This window comes from Equus przewalskii, chromosome 15 (assembly GCF_037783145.1).
Source record: "Equus przewalskii isolate Varuska chromosome 15, EquPr2, whole genome shotgun sequence".
Classification (NCBI taxonomy): Eukaryota; Metazoa; Chordata; class Mammalia; order Perissodactyla; family Equidae; genus Equus; species Equus przewalskii.
In genome coordinates this window covers 59,762,151-59,784,746 of record NC_091845.1, presented here as the reverse complement: position 1 = coordinate 59,784,746, position 22,596 = coordinate 59,762,151, and the positions used below count along the sequence as shown (strand labels likewise).

Below are 22,596 nucleotides of genomic sequence, written 5' to 3'. Positions count from 1 at the left end.
CTTTCTCTCACAGCATTCATGAAAAAGGAACACGAAGGGGGTAGAGAAGAGGTTTCTTGAAGGCCCACTTGCTCTGGATACCATTGATGAGGCTTCCTTGAGGACCTGAAATTCTAGCTTCCACATCTACCCAAAAGAAGAGTTCAAAGCCAGAATCAATTTCTGGAGCTAGCAGTAGAAGCCAAAGCAGGCCCCTCATGAACTCCCCCTGGCAAACAATCATCATTTCCTCCAGTGCTGAATAATGCCTGAAGCTCTGGAAAGCAGTGTAGAAAGAAGGGTGTGGGACTCACTACCAAGAAAATGGTAAAATGACTGAATGACTAACTTGTTTGGTTTTTAGAGTTTGAGCCAAGTGATGCCTCAGGAAGTTGAAACAAGAAACCTGGACAACAGTGGGATAATTAAAATGGCTACATTGGCAGGAGATGGTTCCCCCTGTCTCTGATACATAGCATTTATGAATGAAAGTGCTCAGCATCCCAGTGGCTCTCCTTTTGAACCAGCTCATCCATTACTGGGGTAATGATTTTCCGTCTGGGCAACAGCAAAGCCAAAGGCCTATTACACAGGCAACATAAAGTTAAAAAGACATTATGAATAAAACGTTGGCTCTTCCTGGCTTTTGCCAACTCTTCTCCAGAGAAGATTGCCTGATGCCGACACGTGTTTATTACACTTAATAATGTTTACATAATTCTTCCTTGAGCTCATTGGAGCTGTCAGATCAGAAGTAAATGTGTTCCCTCCTCTGTTTATCTCTAAAGACTTCGCAGTCAATAAAGCAAGATGAATGACATCCAGGGCGCAGACAACTGTACTCTCTGGCTTTGCAAACACTGCCAAGTTAAACCCGCGGCCCGGGTGGGCTCCTGGGTATTAGAACTGCATCTGAGCAGCCCCTGAGTTCTCAAGTAAAAGAGCAGTCTTTCTCCAACTTTAATGAGCTTCGAATTACCCCAGGAGCCTGTTAAAGTACTCATTTCTAGGCCTCATCCCGAGATTCTGATTCATTTGATCTGCGGTGGGGTCCAGAAATTTGCATTTGTAGCAAGCTCTCAGGTGATGATGCTGCTGCAGGTGGATGGACCATACTCGCCCTGTTCTAGAGGTCATTTCCAATAGTCTCGTTTGTTGAGGGGGTACATCTTGACAATTTGGGGGATCCTGGCCTACGGGATGCATCAGCAGCAGCGGTGATGGTAGCAGTGGTAGCAGCAGAGGAAGCAGCAGGAGCAGCAGCCGCCACCGCCTCCGCGGTGGCTGCACCGCGCGCGCAAACCGCGCTAGGTCCACCGGGCTCCGCGAGGTTGTCTGCCTGCGTGGAGAGGCGGGGCTTGGCGCCTGAGGGAGGGGCTTGGCGCCCGGGGGCGGGGCCCAGCGAGCAGGACTCGGGCTGTCTGCTCTCGGCGGCGGCGGCACCGGCTGAGGGCACAGCCAGCGGGCGGCGCGCCGCGGACTCCCAGGCAGCCCGCCGAAAGGTAAATCCAGGAGAGCGCGCTGGCGGGTCTTCCTGCCTGCCGGGCAGCTGCTGTTCAAGTCCCGGAGCGTCCCCGGCGCCCCAAGCTGCGTCTGGGCGCCCAGGTCATTTGCACAGCATCCAGGGACCGGCTGCTGAGCTAGGGTTTTGTGTACCGCGGCGGGGCCCCGGGCGGGGGTTCGGGGGTCTGCAGCGGAAGCCTGCGGACATCCCAGGACATCTGGACTCTGAGACAACTTTGCGCAGCGGTCCTCTTCCAAGTTTCCTTTATTGCTATTGTCTTAACGCCTCCCGTCTGACAGTCTCCCCGGACTCCAGCTTTGTTCTCATCAGGCCAAACCCGCGGTCCCCTAGGGCGTGAACCTGGGAGTCGCTGGCGAGTTGCACCTGCCAGCCGCATCCGCTCAGCCTTCCTTTGCGTTCCTGCCAGGTCCAGCGCGGTCCTGTGCACAGTACGGTTGGGCACCGCGAAACCCGGAGCCCACGGGGCCAGGGGTCCTCGCCCCATTCCCCACTGTGGTCTGGGATTGGGACTAGGGCGTCAAACCTCTGGGATGCGCGTGATTTGCGGCCGGTGAAAGGACGAGAAAAAGTTTAGAACCTCGGCTGGGGCTAGGGAGCCGATCTCGCCGGGCTGCACATGGCAGGAGTTGGAGAGAGTGCTGGGGGCTTGGCGCCGGGCAAGGGGACTCGGACAGAGACAGAACCCTGGAGTCAGAGGTTCCAAGCCTGGACTGTCAGCGGAGATGGGGTGCTTGTTGTGTGCGCGCGTTTGCAGGAAAGGCTGTGAGTGATTGCCGAGAAGATGGGCGAAAAAGAGAGAGATACTAGGGATATATGTAATTGCGGTGTACTCCGTGTGCACTCCCCGCCCCCCCCCCCCCCCCCCGATATTTTAGAACTATGCACTCAGGATGCCTTTTTGTACCCGAACCCCCGGAGGTGGAGGCGGAGATGGGGGGAGGGATAAGTTCTACCCAGAGTTAGAGCTGGCTTTGAAAGCGAACAGGTGACAGAAGACTTTGTAGTGTGTCTGTGTGTGTGTTTGTGTGTGTGAGCAGCGGCGAGGGATGCTGGACCGCCCGCCGAGCCTCCACGCGCCCCCCGCCACCCCCCCGGCCGCTTCCAGCTCGCGACAGCGGTGTGAGTTTCCCTGCCACTCCCCGCCTGAGGCTGGCAGGCGCGAGGCGAAGTGATGGTCGCGGAGTGGAGCAGACAAAAGGGTGCACTTGGACAACGCTCTGAAGGCGAGGTGGCCTCTGTGTGTGTGTTTGTAGAGGATTCCTTTCCTGCCAGCTAGGGAGAAAATACTGCTAGCAGAGGGATGAGGTAGGAGCAGGAGAAGAAACAGAACGGGAGGAAGATGAGAGCAGAGATTTAAAAGCATCTTGCCTGATTGGCTGTAAAATTCTAAGTTAATTTTAAAAAGAGATGGGGGGGATTCTGCAGCTAACATTTTAGAGGATGGGGGCTCAGTAAGTTTAATAAATAAAGGTATTTTAGTGAGCGATGTTAAGTAAGTCTGAAATCTTCGCCGAAGTTTATTGCTGGTTTTAGATAATCTCCTTTGACACGTCCTTCCAGCACCTACTCTGGAAGCACCTTTTGACTGTCAGAAAGAAGTAAAAGCCATATATACACAAATAAAATGCAGCTAAAATGAAGTTTAAATGAAGCTTTGAGCAGGGTTAAATGGCTTGTGTAACTGCTGAATGTTGCTAAGTACTGTCAGCGCTATCAAATAGCCAGACAAAAATAAAGGAAAAAATAATTGTAACAAGAAAATGAAGGCTTTACAAGAACTTCAGTAATGAACACATAACAATTGATGGTATGATGCAGTAATTATTTTCGTATTTACGCCATTAACGATTGTAATTTAACGTTAATGTCCTGGTATTTTATTCCTTCTCATTTGCAGACAAAAGCACATCTGAGACACCATCAGGGAGTAATTTGGTAATATAAAGTCATGAATAGAAAACACTAAACCATGCTCAGAACTCTGACAACATAAAGTGTGAAACAAAATAACCTCATTTGCTGTTTATTATCTGTCTTTATAATTCTGTTTACTATCATTTGCATAAATGAATAGCTAAACTGTATAGTATTTCCCTTTTGTGGAAAAAAAAATACTTGATGCTTATACTGGTGAGGAAACTAGTAGGTAATCCTTACACTAAGCATGAAAAAGATTTTTAAAAAAAACTTTCTGGGATTAGAAGCCATCTGGAAATAATCAGAATGCAAATTCAGCCTACTTTAGGCATCCTTATTTTATTTAACTTGGTTCAAGTAGTTTTTAACAATACGTATGTAATTAGTTGATGAGCAGACTTTAAACTTGTTTTCTAATCTTAGCCAAATCAAACCAAACGAAAGTACTCTACCTTACATCATGAAGCAATTTTGCTAACCTGAAAAACTCTTTTTTTCTATCTAGACTTTCAAAGGGTAAATTTTCTGAAATTGAAAAGGAAGGAGTTTATTGGAGAAAGCTGAAAACAAAATTCTTTCAGCAGAAACTTGTTATTAACATTTTAAGAGAAACATCAGAGTTCACACGTTATAAAACTATTGTGAATTATTTTGACCTTAGGATCTTTGCTAGAACTGCCTTACTCATACAATAAAGGGAACAACTAATAACTGTATTAAAAGGGATCTGAAGTAACATGCCAGCAAAACAGCTGAGCAAAATGTGTAGTGGTTGGGAGGAATCAGTCAATCACATGAATGTTTAAAAAAATCTATTTATTCTTGCCAGGCACACAGAATATCACAATGATTGAATGCACCTTTTCCGGTTCATACAAATATACTGGTCTAGTGTGGAACAGCACAATGAAATCAGTATTACCTGAGAATGGATTCCATGTGGGGAATAAGGACCTTGTACGTATTTTAAGGGTAGGGGGAGAAAAGAAGAAGTGACAGGCAAGCTGTTCATTATAGTGAAGATTGTGTAAGATTAGGACAAGTTCTTATAGTTTTGCAAGTTACAAACTTGAGAAATGCAACCATGTGAACAAAGTAGATTTTGAATGCAGGTTTAATTGTTATATTCACCCTTAAAGAAAGTCACTAGTTCTCTGTGTTATCACTTTTATAGTCCAAATATTTCAAAGACTGCCCAATTTCTCTGTATTTCTATTGTTCTTTATATCATTGTTCTGTAGAGATGTTCTGCGTTTTTTCTTGTTTTAAAGGCTAAAATCTGACTTTTGCTAGTTCATTTATTTCTGCGACATACATTTACCAAGTACCTATTATTAACTACCAGATATTGTACTAGGTGCTAGAGATTCAAGGATGAGTTAGACTCAGTCCCTGTATTTAGAAAGTGAGGGAGACAGTTATGTGGATAAATAAATATAATAATATGTAAGAAGTGGTAGTCTATCCTAGGGATCTGGAATGGGATAGACTGGGCTCAACTTTCAGCTTTACCTCTTACTAGTTTTGAGACCTTGATCAAGTTTCTTAACTTCTCTGAGCCTCAGTTTTCTTATCTGGTAAATGAGGGAAGTAATCTCTCTCTGGATCACAGAGTTGGGAAGACTACATGTCAGCATATTTTAACATCTTCCATCTTAGAAACCCTGGATCCCATAATTCTCAGCATCCCTCACTTCATTTCTCTGTTCCACGTCACTGTCAAATTTCTGGTGAGGCTTGTCTGTATATGCTATCTTCACTTCCTCTCTCTTGTACTATCCATCCTACTTCAATGTGGCTTCTGTCTCCACCTCTTATGGAAACAACTTCTTTTGAGATCATCGGCGACCCCTATATGGTTAGATCCAGTGAGCTACAATCTTACTCAACTTCTTGCAGCATTTGAAAGAGTTGAATGGTCCCTTTTCCTCATAAGTCATCTTCTCTTGGCATCAGTGACTTCAGTGGCTTCTGTGACACTGTAGATCTCAAGTTTTCCTCATTAGGCTTTTATTATTTCTTATCTGGCTCCTCCTTCATTACTCTATCTCTAAATGAAGGTTGGATCTTTCCAACCTTGGGTCTCCATCCTTGGCCCTCTCATATCTCCTTCTCTGCCCCCCGACCCCCTACTCCTGCCTTCCCCCTCTCTCCTTAAGTAATTTTTTCCATTCTCATGGTTTTAAATTTTATCTCAATTTATGTCTCCAGTCCACACCCGGCCTCTGAGCTACAGAAACACCTATTCAACTGTCTCCTTAACTTCCCCACTTGGATGTTTCATAAGCAACTATAACTTACATTAGAAATTAAAGTCTATTTTACCAATGCCACCAACATACTAAATTTGTTCTCCCTTCAGTCTTTGTCATTTTGGGAAGTGGCACTACCATACCGTACCCAATTGTGCAGAAACTTTACCTTTTACCACCAACATATTTCTTAATTCTTCATCATGTACTTTGTGTTCTGGGTGGGTGTTCACCTGATACACACAGGTAGGCCTGCCTGTTTTGGTGGTTTATAGTCTGCCTCTGTTCTGATTGGCCAGTGCTCTGTCCATACCAACTGATAAATATCTTTTACTGTTACCCCTGCTTGTCTCTATCTGCATCTGTCCATTTCCATTGCAATCCCCAGAATCCAGGCCCACATCACCTCTCACCTATTATTTTTGTTCAGATATGGTAGATTTGTTTGTAAATAATTAGTATCACTATTTAAAGCTAAACTGACTTGCATTTTACATATTATGTGAAATCCGTTTCACACAATTTAGTACTAGAAAGTTGGATATCAATAAAGAAAGGCATCTACCTTGCAAGATATCCCACCAATTTAATACTAGGAGGATAGATACATTGTAAGGAGGAAGACTTTTATGGGTGGGGAAATAAGCTTGGTTGACTTCTACACTAAAACAACAGACTATGGAATTTCAGGTTGTCAACTCTTTGTCAAATTTGGAATACTATGCCTGCATTTAAATTTAGGAAAGTGAAGTCAGATACTAAGTTCTACCTCTAAAGATAGTAAGTTTAATCATAATCTTGAATGGCTCATTTTTTCTCTTGGCCAGCAGAGTATGTTTAATCAAAAAGCTAATCTAGAAATAGAATTAAGAGTGATTATCAAGCACATAAAATGTTGGAGTACAGATTTTTTGACAAATGGTAAAATGTAAGCGAAATAACTAGAGTGGGATGTATCATCATTGTCAACTCCAGAATTTTTTGCTATTCCTGTCTTCCACTCTTTTGCTAAGAGGCTGGTGTTCTTAGAAAAATGGGCATTCTTGAGTACACTTGACTTTGTGTTCACTGCATTTGTGAATTGCAAGATTTTATTTCAACAGGGTAGCGATGACGTCCGTGTAACCATGTAAACAAGACTCAAGTGCTCTCTCAGTGATGTTGTTGGAACTCAAAGATCAAGAAAAGTCTATGCTTCAATCTTCTACAGATAGAATCATTTTCAATCACAAAACAGGCACAGGAATGTAAGAATTGGTTCGGCTGTAAATGCACTTTTTATTCTCTGTTAGTCTTATGGGACTGAATCTGGCTTTTACCTTGGATTACATTGGGCTGTGGACTCCGTCTTCTACTAATCTTCCTTTCTCCTTTTACCTCTCTTCCTTCTTCCTTCTCTTCCACTATTTAGTTCTTCCTTCCTCTTCTTCAGTTCTTCCTGTTTACTTCTTCACTTTCTCTTATTCCTTTCCTTTCTTTCTCCCCTTCTTCTGTCCCTCATACTTTTTATTGTCTTTCTTCAACCTTCTTGTATAAGCAGAAACAAACAAGACAGAAAAATCTACATGAGATTGTGCCCTGGCTGTTACCACCAGTATAGGATTTAATCTGCCACATTGCCCCTGCCTTATCTACTTGTGGTCTTTGCATCCATCACTTCAAACTTGTCTCAAGAACCATAAAATTCTCAGCTCAGTTTTCCCTATGTCAACAAATAGACATATAACAGGTGGGAGAAAAGGATAGGTAAATTTGCTTTGTGGATCCATACTACCGTGCTCTAGTATGACCTTTTCCCAATAGGTGGTCTTTACCACCAGGTGATAAAAGGTATCACGCATGCTTCCTGAGCTCAAATAGCATTTAGGAAGATGCATGTCCATCTTCACAGTGATGACGACAACTAAAATAATGATGATAAGTAATATTTATTGAATGCTTCCTATGTGCCAGATTCTGTGCTAAATGCCGATACATATTCTTTTATTTACTCCTCATTCCCAGTAGGCCCATATTATAGGTGAGGAAACAGACTAAGCAAGGTTAAATTACTTAAGCAAAGGATGCAGGACTGAAAGTATGGGAGGGCAACTCAGATCTTCTTAGCTGCTGTGCTCTATCCTGCTGAAGAGGCCCTTCCTCAGCAGGACCTGACTTCTATATCTATTGATCATTTGTATTGATAGTGAGCTGCAGGAATGCCCTGAAACCACAGTGTCTGGTTTAATATTCTTTTTTTTTGAGGAAGGTTATCCCTGAGCTAACTACTGCCAATCCTCCTCTTTTTGCTGAGGAAGACTGGCCCTGAGCTAACATCTATGCCCATCTTTCTCTACTTTATATGTGGGACGCCTACCACAGCATGGCTTTTGCCTAGTGGTGCCATGTCAGCACCCAGGATCCAAACCAGTGAACCCAGGGCCGCTGAGAAGCAGAACGTGCACACCTAACCGATGCACCACCGGGCCGGCCCCCAGTGTCTGGTTTAATGTGGACACACTAGGAAGAAACAATGGGTGGGGAGAATGACATTCATTGGTACCGTGGGCCCAAGTTGTGTTGGAGGTCAGTTGGGTAAATCTTAAGGTTAGATTCCTAGGAAAGCATGGTCAAGGCAGCTCATTGTAGTGTCTCTCTCCAGTGTAGTTACCGCAGAAGCCTGAAAGTAGTGGGATTTTCAGGGTGGGATGACCTAAGCATCATATGCTTTGAAGAGACTTAGGTGACTTAAGTGGTTCCCTGCTCTTCTTCCTCTCTCAAGGAAATACGCTTTTTAATTTTTGGATAAACATACCATAGTTTGTCTTTAGTGCGAGTGAATGGTATAAAACACTAGGTTTGAGCAGAGGAGAAATAAGGTGGCATTGTGTAGGTGAAATGAGCCTTGAGCAAGGAATGAGCAAAATGGACCCTCTTCTGTGAACTGAGGCAATTGCAATTGGGTAGTCTCTTTGATTCTGTGCAGAAGCAATGCCCCGTGATGCTATGCCTGTGGAAGGACTGGGAATAAAGGAGACAACAGTTGGCAGTTGGTTCTGAGTGTATTACAAGGGCCCCTGAAATGAATCCTGTGTTCTAACAAAGTTCATTCCAGAACCTAGTTTGAAATACGTGAGAGCACTGGCAGTCAAAAAACATGAGTATTCCAATAGCTTCCTGACTGGTGACCTTGTTTCTATTGTTGCCTCACATAGTAGCTAGATTAGCTTTATTCAAATGTTAATCAGAATGTAACACTTAACTGTGCAAGGGTCCTCCAGTGGCTTCCCCCCTCTCACTCTTAGTAAAAGCCTAAGACCTTCCAGTGGCCTAGGAGGCTCTTCATGACCTGGCTCCCTGTTATCCTTCTGACATCATCCATTGGCCTCTTTTGTTGAGTGAATGATGACTTTTGAGTGAACCAGAAAATAACCAAGGAGCTCAATAGTGTTTGTTGAATAAATAAAGGAGAGACTTACTGTTTTAATGGAGACACTGGAGAAATGAAGGTTAGAAATGAAAGGCATAAGACCAATTTCTATTGTGGATGAATAGGATAAAAGTAGTATATCAGAACTGCTAGATGCTGACCTAGAGTTTTCATCATTTATTTGTTCAGTCATTTAACAAGTATTTATTGAGAATGTACTATGTACCAGGCCTCAGTCTAAAGGCTGGATGTTCATCAATGAACAAGAAGGCAAAGTCACTGGCCCCTTGTGGCTGACATTCTATTAGGAGACATTTATTACAATAAAGTAGAAGAATAAAACTATAACTTCAGGTAGCAATGTATCCTATAAAAAAACTTTAGCATAGAGTTGGGGGAAGATAGGTTTAATTGCAGATCCCACACCTTCCTGGTTTTAAAAGCTGAGTAATGTGGTCATCTGTCCCCTCTCTCCTGTGCTGAAAATGGTACTGATCTCAGGAATGAGTACAGGTTAAACAGTCTTGCACTGAGTGAATATGTTGTCTTGTCTTCCTTAAGATTTTTCCACTAGTAGAATAAACTTACTTTTAAAATGTTATTTGAAAAACAAAGTTTGACAACAGAAGCTCCCATATTGATGGCTTCTGTGAATGTGCTCTGTATTTAATTTTAAAACTGTAGCAAATATTTCCCTGATACAACGGCAATTGTAGTATTCTTTTGATAATTTAATAAAGAAGTCAGACTTAGAGAAGAGAGCTTTTTCTTGCATCACACATCTATGCATTCAACATTATAGTTAAAAGAGATAATTCTGAAAAATTTAAATGGAAGAGGTTCAGTTTCCATGTGATTTATATATTACTTAATGTTCTCAGTGCACAATTCTGGCCCCTTTATTTTGTGGTTTGTGTTAATTTGTTACGTCAGTGATAGAAAATGAATACAGGCTCCAAATCAATATGATTGGCTTAGAAACATAAATGATTAATGACAAAGTCACACCAACAATGAAATACTGATTGCTGTGGATGAAGCATTCGGAGCCTTTCTGACACTACCCACGGGGGTCACTAGTGACCATGGGCATGTATTAGTTTTCTATTACTGCCTTAACAAATTAACACAAACTTGGTGGCTTAAAACATCACAAGTTTATTATCTCATAGTTTCTGTAGGTGAGAAGTCCAGGCAGACTTGGCTGGATACTCTGCTTGGATCTCACAGGCCAAAAATCATTGGCCAGCCTGAGTTTTTATCTGGAAGTTCTGGGAAAGAATTTGCTTCCAGGCTCATTCACGTTGTGGACAGAATTCAGTTCCATGTGTTTATAGGACGGAGGTCCCCATTTCTTTGCTGGCTGTCAGCTTGGGATCATTCTCAACTTCTAGAGGCATTCTTGGCTCGTGGACCCTTCCATCTTCAAAACCAGCAACAGTGGGTTGGATCCTTCTTGTGCTTCAAATCTCCCTGACTTCTTTTCCCACATCTCTTCTACCTTCAGCCAGAGAAAGTTCTCTGCTTCATAAGGGCTCATGTGATTAGATTGGACCCACCCAGATAATCCAGGATAATTTCCCTATTTTAAGGTCAACTGATCAGAAATCTTAATTACATCTGCAAAGTCTTTTTTGGCAAATAAGATAACATATTCACGGGAATGACATCAGAGAGTAAAAGATATGGGGGCCAAAATTTTGCCTACCACAGGGTCTATGAGATCCACCTTTGGGAATATCCTTGTCAACTGAGTCAGACTAGATGACATGACAACTAGATTGATTGAAAAACCTATAAACTTTGGTGAAGGAGAAAGTGGTTTTCTTTTAGTATATCCTGTAATAGAGCCACTGCAGATTAAAGACGCCTACAGTATTAAACAAAACGAAACTCAATTATTTAATTTTGCAAGACATGGCCTCCAAAAAGCAAGCTTAAATAAAGAAGAAAATTTTCATGTCCTGGGGTAGAACATTCAAATGCCTTCTGGGGTCAGGAATCAAGAAGGGAGGCAGCCAGGATGTGTGGCAATAGCCATCGGGATTAAGCACGTGAGAGAGGGTAGCCTTACTCAGCATCAGGTACTTGCTTTGCTCTGGAGCAATTTCAGCCTGGTAATGACAAATGTCTGACTTGAAATGAGGGTTTAGAAATCTGAGTTTTTGTGTGAATCTGGAAATCTGTGTGAAATCTCCAGAGTTTTTTGAAATGCTAACTAAATCAAAATTAAAAATAACAGGAGCACCAAAACTTAATATATTTGGGGAATAAATTTGGCTTGTGGACGGCCAGTTAGTGATTTATGGTTTTCCTCATACTAAGTAAAGTACATATTTGGGGAAAAAAGTGTTCAGTATGACAGAAAATACTCAATTTAGGAATTGGCATTGACAAAGACATTAAAGTGCTCCAACATAGAAAGACTAGGAAGTTTTTGGCTTCAGCTTCCAGATGTGACATTGTGGTCCACTTTTGTTACACTATGATAAAAAGAAAAAAAAAGCAAGGAAGATAATTAATGCTAAAATGCTGTTTCCCTAGTGTTTAACCTTGTGTGAGTATTTGGAATACTGCTTTTTCTTGGTTTATGCTCCTCAGGTTTGCATAAGCAAAGGGGATCAGGAAAGAGTGTGATGAATTATCCACTGAATTTGAAAGAATGTGAAGGCACAGTTTGGATAATTCAAATATGGATCCCAGTCTGCAGAAAATTACACTTGTCTTTAGAGATAGTGAGAATATCCTTTAAAAATACTGATTTAAAAGAGGAATTTCTTTTACACTGTGTCAAAGTGCATGAAGAGGCCCAGAAGATTTGTTCTACAGATTGAGTTTGAGGTTCATAAGGTTTTTGTAAATATCTCCAAGTGTGTTGGAGTAGGGGGCAATAGGATGGTGTAATAGTTGAGAGCAGAGTTCTACGAGTCCAACTAATTGGACTTTAAATTAGGGTTCTACCACTCACCAGATACGTGCAAGCTTGGCAGGATTATTTCACTTCTGAGACTAGTTTCCTCACCTCCAAAATGGGGTCATTAGCACCTAACTCAGAGGTGGTTGTGCAGATTAAATGGATGGAGGCATTGAAAGCACTTGCCTTCTTATTCCATGATTCTAGACTGGGGCACCCAGCCTTTTATCAATTGCCGTCAGTGCTCATGCTGTGGATTTAAAACTGCCTGGATAACTGTGTAACTGTGTAACTTCCTGGAAAGGACCAATGTTTATCTGTCCCTTATTAAATGAAGTGATGAGGCTGTAAAGGAATGGTATAGTTAGAATCTGAATCCTGGGTTGGTGCTTCATCTCTTCTGAGCCCATTGTTGCCTTAGTTGAGGTTGATGAGGGTTTCCTCTTTCCCAGAAATCCTCAGTATGGATGTTGCTGTGGTTTTAGAGCAATGCTTTTGCATTTGGTGCCTAAGGACCTGGATGCAAGTACTGCTTTTACGACATTCCAGCCAAGCCATATGAATATGGGAAATGCACACAAGTTCTCTGAGCTTTAGATTCCCTTTGTATGAAACAAAAGCCAAGTTCTCTAGCTCACCATGGGCTTGAAAGGATTCCTTGAGGCAGAGTGTATACTCTTTATAGATTTGGAATCTAATGATTAGTATTTGCTACTATCCCTACTGGGCCATTTTCTTTGGTCTGGCATGAGTAAGAGGAAGGAACAATGTGAAGATGACATTCAGCACAGCCACTACCGAATCATTTAATAAATATTTATTGATATTTATCAATTTATCAGATATGCTAGGTGCGAGAAATAAAAGCAAAACAAACAGTGACACAGTGCCTTTCCTCTTGGAAGTCAGCTTCTAGCTAGGAAGATAAACACCATAATACACTGTGGTACACACACTGATTCAGGTTCCTGCAAAGTATTTTGGAGAGCAGTATGGCAGTGGTGTGGCGAGAGAATCCACGAAGATCTTAAATAGAAGCATCATGACGGTATTTTTTAGCTGGAGACCCAGTATCTGGGTGACGCTCTAAAAGACAAAGATAATCAACCAAACAAAAACAAATAGTTACCTATGTGCTTTCTTTCTTTTCTTTTCTTTTTTTTTTTGAGGAAGATTAGCCCTAAGCTAACTGCTGCCAATCCTCCTCTTTTTGCTGAGGAAGACTGGCCCTGAGCTAACATCCATGCCCATCTTCCTCTACTTTATATGTGGGACGCCTACCACAGCGTGGCTTGCCAAGTGGTGCCATGTCCGCACCTGGGATTCCAAACAGCGAACCCTGGGCCACCAAAGTGGAACGTGGGCACTTAACCGCTGTGCCGCCAAGCCAGCTCCCAACCCCCAACCATGTGCTTTCTTGAACTTTGGTTCTTGTACATGCAACTGAACAACTCCTTGGAAGTTTTTCTAATTTTTCCTCCTAAGATTATATTTCTAAAAATATTATGTAAGACTTTAAAATACAATTTGAAAAAATGGAATTTATCTGCCATAACTCTAGTGATAACATCAACATAGATTGTATATAAAAATGTGTACACAAACCCTGTTCTTCGGTCATGGCATGTGGCCATGTACTTGTAACTGGTCAGAATTGCTGCTTGGATGAGGGTTACCATAACCTTCTCAAACTGCTGCAGTGAATTAGAAAGTCCTCACTGAATTGAGGATATTCCAGAAGGTGTGTTGCAGTTCTCATGACTGTGAAATACCATATAGTATTTTAGTAAGGTCAAGCTTAGAGCTAGATTTCAAGGAAAAAAAGTTAAACCAAATTTATAATAACCCCGAAAATCAAAATTGAATGCTATTATTTCCATCTCATATTTTAGATGAGTAGAAAAATTAGACCAAGAGAAGACAATTACATAATTCTAATCTTAGTAGTCTTTTTTTATATAACGAAGAACAACTAAAAAATTGATTTATTATTATAGTGAAATCATTGGCAAACATTTTATAATTGTAAATAGGAGTTTTGTATCTATTAATGATAATGGAAATGCAGTAAGTTTAGAAAGTATAAAATATAAAAATTTTAGAAATTATTTTCAATGCCTTTATTAATGCATGCATTTTGTGAATTTTATATCCATTGTCTTTTATATTATTACATGGAGGTAATACATAAAATTTTACATGAAAGAACCTATTGAAAAATGGCACCTTTTTAGTTTTACTAATCAGAAGACAGGAAATATTTTCCTGGACCCTCGTTTTTAATTAATGTAGTCTATTTTCGTGCTTCAAAGGCCTAATGATGCATTAAGAATCCTCCCTTTTTCTTGGTTCAATTTTCTATTGAGCAACATTCTTGAGAGTAATAGAATGAAGTAGGAAGGGAAAAGATTGAGAACTGCCCAAGACTGGCAACAGTTATGGAAATAAGCAAATGATGGGAAATAATTCAGGTTATTTCCATTTTTAGTTCTTATCAGAGATTCATTGTAGTTAGATATAAAACATGGAAACTATCCCATTATAAATTCAAAGCTATAGTTAGATAAGCATATTAAAAACTACTTCAAAATGGAATTATTTTATCATTTTGAGTTCTTTATTTCCCTTATAGAAAAATAAATGCCAATCGGGCTACAAATTATAGCAGATTATCTTTACTCCTTATATGAGTTAGTAATATGAATATTATTGTGTGAGAAATTTGATTTGGGGGTTGAGAGAGTGATCTTATTAGCACCAGACTCCGTTGGCCAATATTCTCATGACTATGGGATATATATTAAATCCTTTTCTATTTATATTCTTTGGCAGACCGTTATTCATTGTTATTGTGGAGATTTTGTTAAGTAATAGTTCTCTTGAGAAATCATGGGTGCTTTTTCGAGGTCATGATTTCCTATGAGCTCAAAGAGTAGGCCATACATCCTCTCTTCAGTTAAGAACCCACTCTATACCCATTTTCTTTAACACATACTTTATTTGTAAGGTTTCTGACACTCCTTTCTTCCGAGAACTTAAGAGTGATATATCACTCTTTATTTTGTGAAGTAAAATTGATTAGAGGAAACAATAAACATAATTCTTTAAGCATGAAACCCAATATATTTTGAATACTTGGCTGGGCTGCCATAGCAATCGTCATACGTTCGTTCTCCGGAGACTGCTGGTCTGTGCCAAAGGTCTCCTGGTAAATAGTCCTCACAGTATTTCTCCTACAGTGGAAGGAATTTTGCCCTTGGCCTTTATTATTATTGTTTTGCTCTGACATGACAAAAATCCATCACCTTCCAGATGTTGATACCTGTTCGTTGCTGTCAGGTCATTGCCAGGAGGGGAAAGCCAGCTAATTTGGTGGTGGTTTTTTTTATAACATCCACCAAGAGGTTTTAATGATAGCTGTGTTTTTAAACATCGAATTAACTGGGCAATGCTGCTGAGCAGAGAATCACATATTAGATTTTACTGAGTTTCAAGGGCCACGTGGAGGCAGCTCCCATTTCTAAATCTTTGGCATTTCAAAGACTATTTCCAGACAGGAGTCGGTCTAAATGGATGAGGGGACCGATAGAAGAGTCGGTAAAAATGGATTTTAAAAGGTGGGGTGACTTTCTTTCAAATCTTACCTTTACTACTTACTAGCTGTGTGACCACAGACAAGTTACTTCATTGTCTGAATTTATTTTCTTTCCTGTAAAAGAAATGTAACACCACCTACCTGTGAGAATTTGTTGATTTTTACATAGGCAAAGTACCTGGCACCTTACAGACTCATTATAAGGTGTGTTCCATATATGCATTCCCTCCAAGGGCATGCATAGATTTGAATCAAATATATACCACCTGCCTGACTACACAACGGCCAACTAAGATATCAGCATGAAAGTTCGATAAGCCTTTTACTACTCAAGTATGATCCTCAAATAAGCAGCATCAGCATCACCTGGGAGCTTGTTAGAAATGCAGAATCTTGGGCCCAACCCCAGACCTGCTGAATGAGAACCTGCATTTTAACAAGGTCCCCAGGTGATTGCATGCACAGCAAAGTTTGAGAAACACTGAGCTTGACCAGGACATTTCTCCCCTGACAAAGTTGCTTCACTGTGCTATTGGTTGGTTGTTCCTTCCTTTTCACCCTTCACCTGTTGTCTTGGTGATGTTTGGGGGGATAGACACATGCACAGGTATTCTGTCAGCACCTGTACCTTGGGGCAGATCAGTGCACGCTCGCTTCCACACATGTCAATGGAACATCCCTCAGCATAGGGCCTGGCACAAGTAGAGCCTCAATAAATGTTTATTGAGTGAAATAAAACAGCCAACAGTCAGACAAGCAGACTCTCCCATCTGTTCTGCAGACGCACAGCAGCCCTAGAAGGGCCTGGAGAGAGATGAATGTGCTTGAGGTCTTTGCCAGGAGGCATTACCGTGCCCAATGGGGAGGAGGGGTTCACTCACCGCTGTTCTTGCCAGGAGATCTGCTGAGGTTCTGAAAGCCTGTCAGATGTGTGCAGCCAGAACAAAGGACAGGGAGCTTCCCTTCTTCTTTCTTTTCCCTGCCTGGCAAGGCTAGTGTCACAATGCTTTGGGAGCAGTTTGCTTTTGGTGATAGTCTTTCTTGCTCAGAAGGGACAAAGGAGTAGATACAATGGCAGTGCACCAGGGTCATATTTTCCCACATCTGTGACTAACTGGCATGTCTCAAAATTTCTCTTTTGGTTTCCAATTTCAAAGTTGCTGGTACACAGGCTGGCATAGGGTATGGTTTCAGTAGGGGGAGGCTGGGGAGCTGATATTACCCAGAGAAAGATGGAATGGCTGGAGAGGGCTTGCTGCCTTGAGCACTGTGAGAGCAGGAAACTAGGCTCTTGAAGGTTTGGGAGATGAATCATAGTGCAGGATCTTGGGCAAATCAAAGATGGCACTTTCTAATCTGTAAAATTGTGATAAATGTATTTAGATCAAGTTTTATCAACCTATAACCAGAGTGTGTATCAGTGAAGCTCACACCGAGGTCCCTGGACCCTTGAGATCTGGAACCTGCCTCCCCAGTGAGTTAGCACTCCTAACACTCTTCTTTCTCCCATCTCCTGAGGCCAGTCCTAGCAAAACTGTCAAGTCAGCAGACTTCTTTTTAGAGCCATCCCACCTCAATTTCTGGCTCTGCTTTAGTCTCAGAAATCTGGTGAACTCAGAATGACCAACATCTTCCTCTTCAGCAAACTCCTCCTCCATTCTTGCTGCAAAATCTCTCTTCCTATTCTTCTATCCAATAATCAAAACTCTCATTTATCCAGCATGGCTGATCCAGATGGAAGTCAGGAAGATTAACACACATATTAGAGTAAAATCCCCCTTATCCTTTTAAGGATATCTTTCCATTCTAACTTAGATGGAATCTTTGTTCATGGGAGTCTACAACAATTGGAGTAACATTTAAAGTAGAATCCATGAGATTTTTGGGTAAAAGGGACATTGGTGAGTATACTAGTTTGGCTAATACCAGCTATAGTAACAAACAAATCCCCATATTTCAATGGCTTAATACAATTAAATTTTATGTAATACGTAGATAACAGCGTAATGATGGCATATATGGGCTGATGAGGAGCAGTTGGTGAGAACAATTGCTCTGTGCAGTCACTCAGGGACCCAGGCCGACAAACGCTCTGCCATCTTCCATGCATGGTTTCCTAGGTTGCCCTGGGTATTGACATCCACTTGGCAGATGGGACATGAGAGAGGACTATGCGTGGGAGGTATTTATGGGGTGGAACTGGAGGAGGATATGCATGACTTGTGCTCCCCTTCCGTTATCAAAAACTGAATCACACAGCCATGCCTTACTGCGAAGGAGGCTGGGAAATGCAACCTAGCTGGGTGCCAGTTTTGGTGATCATCCATTCATCATGGCTGCTGAACATGTAGGAACTGCCCTGTTACATTTTTTGTCTTTCTCCTGTAACTCCTCAGAGAGATTTGCCTTCCCTCCCACTCTTGAGAGTCACTTCTGCGCAGCAGAAGGTCCCCCTCCACCCACCTGAAGAGCAAGAATAGAATTTTGGCATGCCACATTTTGATGGCTGCCCACAATGAATCCAGACTCAATTTCCTGTATTTCACAAGGATGTTGTGAGAATTAATGAATTATTTTTGGTGATTATCATCCCCTTGATCATTGTCTTCATCCTGTGCTTTTGCAGCTTACCTGGTGCAGGCACAGACACACACAATCCCTCGGTGACAAGCAGAGTGCTTTCTCTGATCCTACCTACCTACCGCAGGAGGAAGCTGAGTTGCACACAGTTTGAAAGACAGATTCTATCTAGTGCAACAAGATCCCTTCTGCATGCAACACTCTTTCCATTATTATAATTTTTAAAAAGCTAGACTTTTATAGAAAGAAAAGATAAGACAAAAATGAAGGTTTAACATCTTATTAGTGTGCTGGCTCTGGAATCTGCCTGCTGGGTGACTTTGGGCAAGTTAGTTAGCCACTCTGTGTCTCAGATTCCCTAATCTGTAAAATGAGACTAATCATAGTAGCAACCTCCTGGGTTGTTGTGTGGAGTAAATAAGATAATGGATATTAAGTGTTTAAGACAATATCTGGAGCATAACATGTGTTGTAAATATTAGCCATTAGTATTTTTTTTTTTTTTAAATTCCAGGAGAATTGGTATCTAGTTCAGGGAATCCAAAGAAGAAATTACAGGATGTGTGGCCTTATGTTAGTGGCAAAAGTGAAGTGGAGGTAGAAAAATGTGACAGCAGCATAACCTGTTGGCAGAAGGGAATACGCTGCTTTTTAGTAAGTTAAACAGGTAGGAATCAAACCTTCCTATGAGCTGCAGCCGGTAGATGCTGCCCCTCATCTGCAGGCTGCAGGAACTGTCGCAAAGGGCAGAGATTTTGAGGTCTAGCTGTGAGTGCTGGCTGTGTCCAGATGTCCCTAGCGGACTGTGGTGGCTTCCCCTGAGCAGCTGCTTCCCTGGAAAGAGCAGACCGTATGTTCCTCTAGCCAGTGCAAATGCTCCTTCACTGTCAGCAATAGATAGTAGGTTGTTTTATCCATTCTGCCCAATGAATCTGTGTAGCTGTGAAGCAATGAACTTTCTTCTTCTATGATTAAAATTAAAGAAAAAAAAAAGGGGGGCCAGCCCTGTGGCCAAGTGGTTAAGTTCACACGCTCCACTTCAGCAGCCCGGGGTTTCACTGCTTCGGATCCTGGGCTCAGACATGGCACCGCTCGTCAGGCCACGCTGAGGGAGCATCCCATGTGCCACAACTAGAAGGACCCACAACTAAAATATACAACTATGTACTGGGGGGATTTGGGGAGAAAAAGCAGAAAGAAAGAAGAAAGGAAGAGAAGGGCATAGAATAGCAATGGGCCCAGAGAGATAAAGCAGTTGTTTTATACACAGGAGGCAGATTTAACAACCTCTGCACAGTCCCTCTATTGTTCCTCAGACTTTACTGTGCAAGCAGGTCACTAGGGGCTCTAGATAAATATGGATCCTGACACGGCAGGTCTGCATGGGGGCCTGAGAGTCTGCATTTCTGACAAGCTCCTATGTGATTTGGCTGGTGCTGGTCTGGGACCACACTTCGAGTAGCACAATACCACATTGCTCCATTGTTGGGGTTTTGTTTTGCTTTGTTTTTTGGAGAACAGGGCATGGAATAAGGCAGCTGTTTGCTGTCCCCTCTCCCCAGAATGGAGAAGCTGAGGCTTTTAGAGCAGTGGTTCACTAAGTTTGATCCCAGCAGGTTAGCGTATGCATCACCTGGCAACATGTTAGGAATGCAAAATGTCGGGCCCAGCCCCAGACCTCCTCAATCAGGCAGTTGGAGGATGGGATCCAGCAGCCTCGGTGTACCAGCCCTGCAAGTGATCCTGATGCTGCTAAAGTTTGAGAACCATTGCACTAGAGCAGCTGACCCTGGCTTTGAAAGGTCTGGTGATGACGTAACCAATCCACTAGAATGGTGCTAGGCTCCTGGAGCATGCCTCCTGGTCTCTTTCTGCTCAGTTTCAAACTGGATTCCTTAGGCTGCTATCTCCTAGAGTAAAAGGATTGGATGTGGAGGAAGATTGTTCTTCAAAGTTTCAGCTTTTCACATGAATCTTTCTCCCTTTATTTTGCTTTCCTTGTGGGAGGACCATGCAAACCAAGTGTGCCTCCAAAATAAAGCCTGGGAAATTGTTTCAGGATGCACTGATCCCTAAGCGGCTGGAGGTCTCAAGTCTTCCTACTGAGAACTTCCTTTGGTTGTGTTATTGGGATAAATAGGGTGACCAACTGTCCAGATTTGCCTCAGTCTGAGAGGTTTCTCAGAGAACGGGACTTTCAGTGCTTACACCAGGCCCTGGGTGGTTGGTCACCCTAATTGCAGGCCATTGCTTTTCCATCTTTAAAGGAGGAGTCATCTGGAGATGTTGTTAAAATGCAAACTCTGATTCAGTACTTCTGGGTTGGAGCTGGAGAGTCTGCATTTCCAACAAGCCCCCAGGTGACGTCTGGCTGCTGGTCCGTGGGCTACACTTTGAGTAGCAAGGCAGTATGTCACCCTTGGGATACAGAGCTGGCCTGTGTGCAGATAAAGCAGGGATGTCCCATAGCCATTTACACCACAGATGGGCTCCTCAGCCCTGACAAATCCAGGGAGAATTTCAGGGTCATTTCAGATTGTGGGTTTTGCCTTCAAATGCATAGTATCAATAAATCTCTACCCTTCCAGGCTGTAGGTCTTTAACTCATCAAACCCAAATACTCTTTAAAAAACTGTTCTTTATAAGGACAGGCGACTGCTGTTGAGCAGTGAATAGAACATTCTCAAGCCTATTGATTTCTCGGTTCATGTTTGAGTAGGGCTTAATACTTTTCCTTGTTTGGACTGAGCATCTGCAAATGACCTGGGATGGTGTATCTGTCATTTTGGGTCTTGTCTCTGCCTCACGAATGGTGCATTCGTTTTTTGGTTTACAGCTGTGGTCGACCACAGGGTCCTTTGCTGTTTGCAGTGCTTCTGCTTTTCAGCATAATGAGTTTTGCTTTATTCATATCCCCCTTTACTAATTGCAACACAGCAGCGCATTCTGTATCCCATCTGTTTCCATGATTGATTGTCTTTTACTTCAGGGTGTGCTAGAGAGTTACTTACAAAAAAAAAAATCAGGCTTCAGTGTGACCTTTAAGATCATCATAAATTGTGTTTGTATTTAGGTATACCAGTTTACACCTTATGACCACCCAAATCACAAGAAATAATTATTTGATGTTGATTATGTGATTTCTCCTTACTCCCCACTCAGGCAGCACTGAGCTTTGTTGCCTGGTGACCTCTACTTCGTTCTGCTTATATCCCCCCTATGCAGTCTTCCTGGCTATATGTCTTATCTGCTCATGGACGAGGTAAGAGTGGTTGTGCCTGTGGCAGAGCTTAGCAATGGCTCTCAAGAAGCTGCCTGTCATAGGAGTTCCTTATAATGTATTAAGTTGTTTTGATGTATATTCAACTGTCATTATTCATGATAGTTATGGTCTATAGACACCTGGAACCCTGAATTAGCAAATACTGAACAATTACCCCTAAGGGAAATATAGGATTAGGTTCCTGGTCTTCTGGTCAAAGCATTTTCGTCAACTGATCAATACATAACCTTGTTTTATGATTGTTTCTGCTTAAAGACACCTTATTTAACATGTATTGTTCATTCATTAGCATTGACCTCATGGCCAACAGCATTGTAACTCATGCCTCACTGTAACTCGTTACGCATGTAATAAAGCTTATCTGATACATGTGTCTTCTATGTAAGGTGCATCAAGCCTTCTCGCACAAAGGACCACTAGACAGCCCTTTACCACATGCTTGCAAACCACTTTAAACAGTGAAATCAGCAAAAAGCACAAAAAATGTGAAAATTGTGGCACTAAAAAGACCGTTGGGGACATCTCTTTATGGAATGAGGGCTGAGACGAGAGGGCAGAGTATCGCCTTGTTCACCCTCAGCTTCTGTGCACACAGGGTGACTCAAATTTTTCATGATTTTGTGCATGTTCACAAATGACCTTGAAAGTACCACAAGTATTGATTTGGGGGTTACAAGTAAATTTTAGTGAGTAGGAAAGTTCATAAATAGGAACTCCAGGAATAATGAAGATTGACTGTTCATTATTATATAACCATACTCTTGATATCTGGCTCTCTTTAGATGGTGCAAGGATGAGAATTTATTGACTCTACTCTCACCTAGTAAGGTGAAGGTATTTGCCTTCAGCCATTGAACAAATGCTGGAACCATGTTGGTAGAGGTCTGTCTTTTATGTAAATGAAGCTACAGCATTATCTAGGCTATATGTTCTCAAATACAGCATCCAGAGTTTTCATTTTATGAACAAACATGGCAGCAGGCATTTGTTGGGTATGATGTACAAGACACTGAGGCCAGTGCACAGATCTCTGTGTTTCAAGGAGCAACTCCATGAAAAAGGAGGCTCAAATATAACATGGTAAACATTAAACGCCTAATGAATGGTACAGACAAAAGATGTTAGAGAATTCAAAACCACCA

General features: G+C 42.0%; 1 protein-coding gene across 1 annotated transcript in view; it reads left to right on the top strand.

Annotated features, from left to right (window-relative positions):
* Window positions 1-1,352: 1,352 nt before the first annotated feature.
* Window positions 1,353-22,596, top strand: part of RARB (retinoic acid receptor beta) — a 694,610-nt gene continuing 673,366 nt past the window's right edge. Inside the window, exon 1 of the mRNA XM_008518324.2 lies at window positions 1,353-1,481. The gene's annotated coding sequence lies outside the window, so the exon portion shown is untranslated. The remainder of the gene's footprint in view (window positions 1,482-22,596) is intronic.